Genomic DNA, 7,702 nt, shown 5'->3' with positions numbered 1-7,702 from the left:
GAATTTAATAACTGGATCACATGAACTAGCTGGATAACAGCTCTAGCTCCAGGCCTCCTTAGATAATACCAGCCATTAGAAATGTTGGAATCCAACTTCATGCAGCCAATTTTTCTGCAATTTTTATTGACCACCCAAGATCAAAGTTCATCTCTCTCCATGTTGATCTCCATTCCTCTTCTAAAATACTTCTCAAGTCTTTATGTAACACCCCTTCAGAGAGAGAGAGAGACAGAGAGAGGGAGGGAAGGAAGGGGAGAGGGAGAGGGAAGGAGGGAGGGAGGGAAGGGGAGAGGGAGAGGGAGAGAGAGAGAGAGGGAGGGAGGGAGGGAAAGAGAGAGGGAGGGAGGGAGGGAGGGAGGGAAGGAAAGAGGGAGAGAACCTTTAGCTTTCAATAAACTGTTTTCTTCTGATGCTGGCCAAAACTCCCTTGATGACGGAATAGTCCTCCCGTTTCCAATCAAGATATTTTGGGAGCAATTGAGCCAATGAACTTGAAACAAACCCTTAAATTTCTAAACCTTTGGCCACCCTTTGTCAGCACGTCAAGATGCATTTCATACCGAACATTTTAGGTGGACTCGTGTTTAACCATTTGAAGAGAAAGCAGAAAGAAAGGTTCTCCATGGAACCCTACAGAGATAGGCAACATTGGGTCCTTCTTGATCCCTTCTCTTCTCACCACTATCAGACCTGCAAAAACAAACCCACCTCTCACGTCTGTGTGAGGTTTGAGATTTGAAAGGTTTTCATCACGTTCTTCTTCTCTCAAGGCAATGCTCTTTGTTGTCTATCTTTGACCTGTGTACATGTACTTACCTGACTCACTCACTCTCTCCATCATGGAAGTAAAGGATGCTCCAGGCTCTTAGCTATAACTTCAATAATTCTGGCATTCCTATCACCCTGTTACACAAGGCTTATCTTTGCTGTTCCTGCCATGACAGCTGTGGCCTCAAGAGTACTCTATTGGAAAAAGGATACTCTAAACCAGGGGTCAGCAACCTGCAGCTCTGGAGCCCCATGTGGCTCTTTCATCCCTCTGCTGCGGCTCTCTGTCACTCAAAATATGCGTCATAGCCGCCAATGTGTGAAACCCGCTGGCACACAATTTATTGAGCTTTTCAACCCCTGGTAGGCCAACCATGGATAAATCCAAGAAAAGAAAAGTTGCAGAAGAAAACAGAATGTTTAATTCAACTACATATGCTAGTTTTGTGGCCGCTCAAGAAATAGTCAAGCACCGGAAGGATTTTGTGGCTCCCGATGTTTTCTTTTCTGTGGGAAATGGTCCAAATGGCTCTTTGAATGTTTAAGGTTGCAGACCCCTGCTCTAAACTTTAAGCTTTCTTGTAACAGTAACAGAGTTGGAAGCAGTGGTGGGTTGGCCCTGGTTCAGACCAGTTCGCAAGAACAGGTAGTAAAACTGGCAGGAGGCTTGGCCCATTGATCCGGACGTCATCAAAGTTGATCTGCACAAGTGCAAAAGCAGAAATTTTGAGCAGTTCGGAGAACCGGTAGCAGAAATTTTGAGTAGTTCAGAGAACTGGTAGCAGAAATTTTGAGCAGTTTGGAGAACTGGTAGCAGAAATTTTGAGCAATTCGGAGAACTGGTAGCAGAAATTTTGAGTAGTTCGGAGAACTGGTAGCAGAAATTTTGAGTAGTTCGGAGAACTGGTAGCAGAAATTTTGAGTAGTTCAGAGAACTGGTAGCAGAAATTTTGAGTAGTTCGGAGAACTGGTAGCAGAAATTTTGAGCAGTTCGGAGAACTGGTAGCAGAAATTTTGAGTAGTTCAGAGAACCGGCAAATACCACCTCTGGCTGGTCCCAGAGTGGGGAGGGAAGGAGATTTTACAGTATCCTTCTCCTGCCACGCCCACCAAGCAGAGGTGGGATTCAGCAGGTTAGGGTTAGGGTTCTTATTCCTGGCTAAATGGTTTGGAAGAGCTGGAATGAAAGTTTAGGTTGTCGCCGTGCTTTCCTTGCCTTCTTTTCTTCTTTTTGAATGTTTTTTTTTTCCTCCAGAAGTTGAAGATGTTTTGCTGCTTGAAGCACAAGACGACCTCTGGATTCCCTCCGCAGCCTGCAGAAAGAATTAAAAAGCAGAGATGGGAGTCTGCTTTGATAGAAGCTGCTTGTACCACCGGCACAAGGGAGTCTCATTACAGCAAACGATCTGACCCCTTTGTTTCCAAACTGAAGCTGAGCCGCTGAGTTGCCGTAAAGGCCTCATCCAACCGTTGTCGTGGCAGGAATAAGCGTAGAGAAAGTGCCTTTTGTTGGATGGTTGACAGCTTGCCGGAGTGGTGAGAATATGCCCGGATTATTATTATTATTGGATTATTAATAGCTCCCTAAGTGGCTCAGTGGCTAAGACGCTGAGCTGGTCAACCAGAAAGGTCGCCGGTTCGAATCCCTCATATAGGTCTCCTGCGTGGGGCTGGACTAGATGACCTCCAAGGTCCCTTCCTTTTTTTTTAAAAAAAATTAAACTTTATTATTAAAAAAAAAGACATTTAAAAAAACATACAAGTTTCTCTCAATTGAGAAACAAATTTACACATACAGTACATAAACTTCACCTATTGACTAATTTCCATTATTCTATACAAATATATTATGTGTATTATATGTACATATATACAGACATACAAGAAAATATTCCATATTCTATCCCTTCCAACCAGGCAGTGTTGAAATCCAAATTTCTGTGGGTGTGGCTTGATGGCAATGGTGGGTTTCAAAAATTTTTTACTACCGGTTCCGTGGGTATGGCTTGGTGGGCGTGGCAAGGGAAGGATATTGTAAAATCTCCATTCCCACCCCACTCAGGGGAAGGATACTGTAAAATCTACATTCCCTCCCCAATCCAGGGGAAGGTTCCTGAAAAATCCCCATTTCCTCCCGATCAGCTGGGACTCAGGAGGCAGAGAATAGATGGGGGTGGGGCCAGTCAGAATTTTTACTACTGGTTCTCCGAACTACTCAAAATTTCCACTATCGGTTCTCCAGAACTGGTCAGAACCTGCTGAAACCCACCTCTGGGTCATACGATTAAAATTCAGGCACACGGCAACAGGCAAGTATTTATGATGGTTGCTGCATCCAGTTTTGGTCGCCACAATGTAAAAAAGATGTGGAGACTCTAGAAAGAGTGCAGAGAAGAGCAACTAAGGTGATGAGGGGACTGGAAGCTAAATCATATGAAGAACAGTTGCAGGAACTGGGTGTGTCTTGTTTGATGAAGAGAAGGACCGAGGGAGACATGATAGCAGTCTTCTGATATCTCAGGGGCTGCCCCAAAGAAGAGGGAGTCAAGCTATTCTCCAAAGCACCTGAAGGCAGGACAAGAAGGAATGGATGGAAACTAATCAAGGAGAGAAGCAACTTAGAACTAAGGAGAAATTTCCTGACAGGGAGAACAATTAACCAGTGGAACAACTTGCCTCCGGAAGTTGTGAATGCTCCAACACTGGGAGTTTTTAAGAAGCTATTGGATAACCGTTTGTCTGAAGCGGTGTAGGGTTTCCTGCCTAAGCAGGGGGTTGGACTAGAAGACCTCCAAGGTCCCTTCCAACTCTGTTATTCTAATTCTAATTCTAATCCTAATCCTGGGGTCATGGGATCTCCAGTTGCAACCTTCCCAGCTACCTTCCATCAAGCAAAGTCATTTGGGGAAGCCTTAACAACCACGTCATTCGCTTCACGAGGGCAGCGATCCGCTTAACAACCATGACAAAAAGGTCGTAAAATCAGGCAGGATTTTAATCACCACCTTGTTTAGCAATGGAAACACACACACACACCCCAATTGCGGTCGTAAGTCGAACACTACAATTATCTGAACCTCTCAGCACAAAACACACATTTAATCAGGGGTGAAATTCTCCCGGTTCGGACCGGATCACTGGATCCGGTAGCGATGGTGGCGGGTGGTTCGGAGAACTGGTAGCAAAAATCCCTGCCCCCCCCCCATGCCCAGCTGAGCCACATAATCATCAGAGGCTTTTTGTTTTACTTTTAAAAGCATTTTTTCTACAACCTCTTCGGCCGAAAAAATGCTTTTAAAAGTAAAAATTAAAAAAAGCCTGATGATCGTGCGGCTTAGCTGGGATCGTCAGAGGCTTTTAAAAGAAAAGAAGCCTCTGCTGATCAGGCAACTCAGCTGGGATCCTCAGAGGCATTTAAAAGAAAAAAAACCCTTTTTTTCTTTTAAATGCCTCTGACGATCCCAGCTGAGTTACCTGATCATCAGAGGCTTTTTTTCTTTTAAAAGCCTCTGACAATCCCAGCTGAGTTGCCTGATCATCAGAGGCATTTAAAAGAAAAAAAGTCTCTGCCGATCAGGCAACTCAGCCGGGATCATCAGAGGCATTTAAAAGAAAAAAAGCCTCTGCCGATCAGGCAACTCAGCTGGGATCGTCAGAGCCTTTTGAAAGCATTTTTTTACAACTTCTTCGCCGAAGAGGTTGTAGAAAAAATGGTTTTTAAAAGTAAAAAAAAAAAATTGGCCACGCCCACCCAGTCACATTACCCTGCCCCCCCAAAACAGTTCTTCTTCTTTCCATTTATCTCAAATTAACAGGTGCAGCATTTGAACCTGCAAAATCTCCTTTAAGTTCAGAAGGCCAGTTTGATACAATTATCTTTTAATATCTTGCATCCGCCATGTCAAGCTGGAAAAAGCCTTGTTAAAAAAAAACAAAACACAGACACACACCATAATTCGCGATCCTAGCAACTTAATTTAAATGAAATTGGCATGGCATTAAGGTCTCCTGCTGATGCCCACATCCGCAGACTGACTTTTCTTCTCCTGATTAAGACGCTTTGGGCTCCAAGGAAAACAGCTTTGTTTTTTTCAGTCCAAACTGCGTACGGTAACGTTCGCTATTCCAAATTAAACCTCCAAATTGCAGTTTTGCAAATTGGGCCAACGAAACAAAACAAAAACAAAACAAAAAACGAAGAGGAATTTTTGGCCCCCTTTTATAAACTGCGTAAGAAAAAGCGTTAATTTTGTCTCTCTCTTTTTTCTTTGCAAAGCAATTTGATTTATTTGTTGTTTATTCATGGATTGATTTTATTTCTCGCCCGTCTCCTAGAGTAGGGGTCACCAACCTTTCAGACCTCAGGGACCACCAAATTCATAATTTTAAGTCCCACGGACCACTAATATATATATATATATATTTTAAAAAGATAAATAGCATGTAGTGCAATATTAAAAAATGCAAATAATTTTTTCTGTGGATCACCAAAGTTTTCTCACGGTTCATCAGTTTGAGGGGGTCTTATTAATCAGATTTATTGAAAGCAAGAAAAGCAGAGGTTAGGTCAGTGGTGAAATTCACATTTTTTTTACTACCGGTTCTGTGGGCGTGGCTTGGTGGGCGTGACAGGGGAAGGATATTGCAAAATCCCCATTCCCTCCCCACTCCAGGGGGAAGGATACTGCAAAATCCCCATTCCCTCCCCACTCCAGGGGGAAGGATATTGCAAAATCCCCATTCCCTCCCCACTCCAGGGGAAGGATACTGCAAAATCCCCATTCCCACCCCACTCCAGGCGGAGAGATATTGCAAAATCCCCATTTCATCCCCACTCCAGGGAAAGGAGACTAAAAAAAAAACCCATTCCCACCTCACTCCAGGGGAAAGGATATTGCAAAATCCCCATTCCCTCCCCACTCCTGGGAGAAGGATACTGCGAAATCCCCATTCCCACCCCACTCTGGGGCCAGCCAGAGGTGGCATTTGCCAGTTCTCCGAACTACTCAAAACTTCCACTACTGGTTTTCCAGAACCTGTCAGAACCTACTGGATTTCACCCCTGGGTTAGGTCCCATCCTCTTGAAAACTGGATCTGTGTCTCTTCTTTAGCGCTGCATTTATTCAACTGCGGTCGTACGTCGAGGACTACCTGCGTAGGAAAGGAATCAAAGAAACGCTGGCAGAATTTCCCAAGAGGTGTCTAAGGAGGCGGCCTCCTCTTTTCCGCATCCATTCACATGTCTGGACCAGTAAACCACCTCCAAAGTACAGGATATTTTTAGATCAATTAATTTTGCCTTAAGCCAGGATTGTAGCTGCCGCCTCCTCCTCCTCCTGCATATGGCCGCTTTTGTTGTTTTGAAAATCCGAATAACTCCACAGCTGACACAGTTTTAATCTCTCCTCAGCCAAAATACCTGGAGGCAGAATGCTTTGTTTGATTTTTTTAAGGGTAAGCTCCTAGAATGGAGTCGGTTGCTACAAGAACAAGCATGTTATTGGGAGAATCCATCAGCATCTGTCTAAAAATACTTCCCGAGAATTTATTGGGACTTTCTTTTATATATATATATGCACACACACACACGTGTGTGTGTGTGTGTGTGTGTGTGTGTGTTTATTGAGACACCTGGTCTACCCCAACATGGGAGGGGGCATTCTGCTCCCTTTCGCCTTTCAGCTCCAATCCAGGAGCCCTCAAGCAGTCGCATTCACGACAAACCATTTTATACCGAATTATACCGACTGCTTGAGGGCTCCTGGATTGGAGCTGAAAGGCGAAAGGGATGCAGTATGCTTCCTCCCACATGCTGGGGTAGACCAGGTGTCTTGATAGAAAAACACTTAATCTCTCCCCTGGCTCAAGATGATAAAGGGAGGAGAACGTGTGGCTCAGAGGTTAATACAACTGCCTAACATGCAGGCAGCCCAAGTTTGAATCCGAGTAAGGGTATGGCTAGCTGATGAGAGCTAAATAGCTTGAAATAAATCTATACTAGTCTCCCTTTATATAAGAAAGAAAGAAGCAGACATCCTGCAAGCTCCGGAACTTAAAATTTAAAAATAATTAAAAATTTATTTTACTAAGCTTTCATCAACATTCCATTTTTCCTTAAGCAGTATGTCATCTGGATACAAGTGTCTCTGTGCAACTTCTTTCACTATTTGCCACATCATTCTCATTCACATTATGTCTCTTAAACTTAATGTTATAATAAGGGACGCGTTGGTTCAGTGGCTAAGACATTGAGCTTGTCAATCGAAAGGTCAGCAGTTCAGCGGTTCGAATCCCTAGTGCCACAAAGAGGAGGGAGTCAAGCTATTCTCCAAAGCACCTGAAGGCAGGACAAGAAGGAATGGATGGAAACTAATAAAGGAGAGAAGCAACCTAGAACTAAGGAGAAATTTCCTGACAGTGAGAACAATTAATCAGTGGAACAACTTGCCTACCAGAAGTTGTGAATGCTCCAACACTGGAAGTTTTTAAGAAGATGTTGGATGACCATTTGTCTGAAGTGGTGTAGGGTTTCCTGCCTAAGCAGGGGGTTGGACTAGAAGACCTCCAAGGTCCCTTCCAACTCTGTTATTCTATTCTAACCATAGAGATTCCTTAACATTGCAAAAAAAGATTGTAAAATTGGGCACTGATCCACCACCTTTCTTGGCAATGTCTGGTCCCAATTGTTGTTGCAAGTCGGGGATTACTTACAACTCTCTAAAATGTTGCTGTTGTGCCTATCCTGGTCTGCTACGAAGAAGGAAACTCATTTCAGAAAGCAAGAGAATTTTAAGAGAGCAAGCTTGGTGTATTTAATTTTTTTTAAAAAAAAAACAGCAGCTGTTTCTGGGTTTTACCCAGCTGTTTGTGTGTGTATGATGAAATGCTCACCTTTTTACCGTTGCTGTGAGCAAATTCTCCTTGCATTTC

The 7,702-nt window shown here is 43.6% G+C and overlaps 1 long non-coding RNA gene across 1 annotated transcript; it reads right to left on the bottom strand.

The window, feature by feature from the left end:
* Window positions 1-1,170: 1,170 nt before the first annotated feature.
* Window positions 1,171-6,032, bottom strand: LOC148112107 (uncharacterized). Its single transcript, XR_015729871.1, has 2 exons — window positions 5,822-6,032; window positions 1,171-2,084 (listed from the first exon to the last, which is right to left on the bottom strand). It is a non-coding gene; the product is annotated as an uncharacterized LOC148112107 (long non-coding RNA).
* Window positions 6,033-7,702: the final 1,670 nt, after the last annotated feature.

This window comes from Pantherophis guttatus, chromosome 14 (genome assembly GCF_059756535.1).
Source record: "Pantherophis guttatus breed Tessera chromosome 14, ASM5975653v1, whole genome shotgun sequence".
In the NCBI taxonomy this organism is placed as follows: Eukaryota; Metazoa; Chordata; class Lepidosauria; order Squamata; family Colubridae; genus Pantherophis; species Pantherophis guttatus.
The sequence above is the reverse complement of the archived record's forward strand: the minus strand, read 5'-3'. Positions and strand labels throughout refer to the sequence as shown.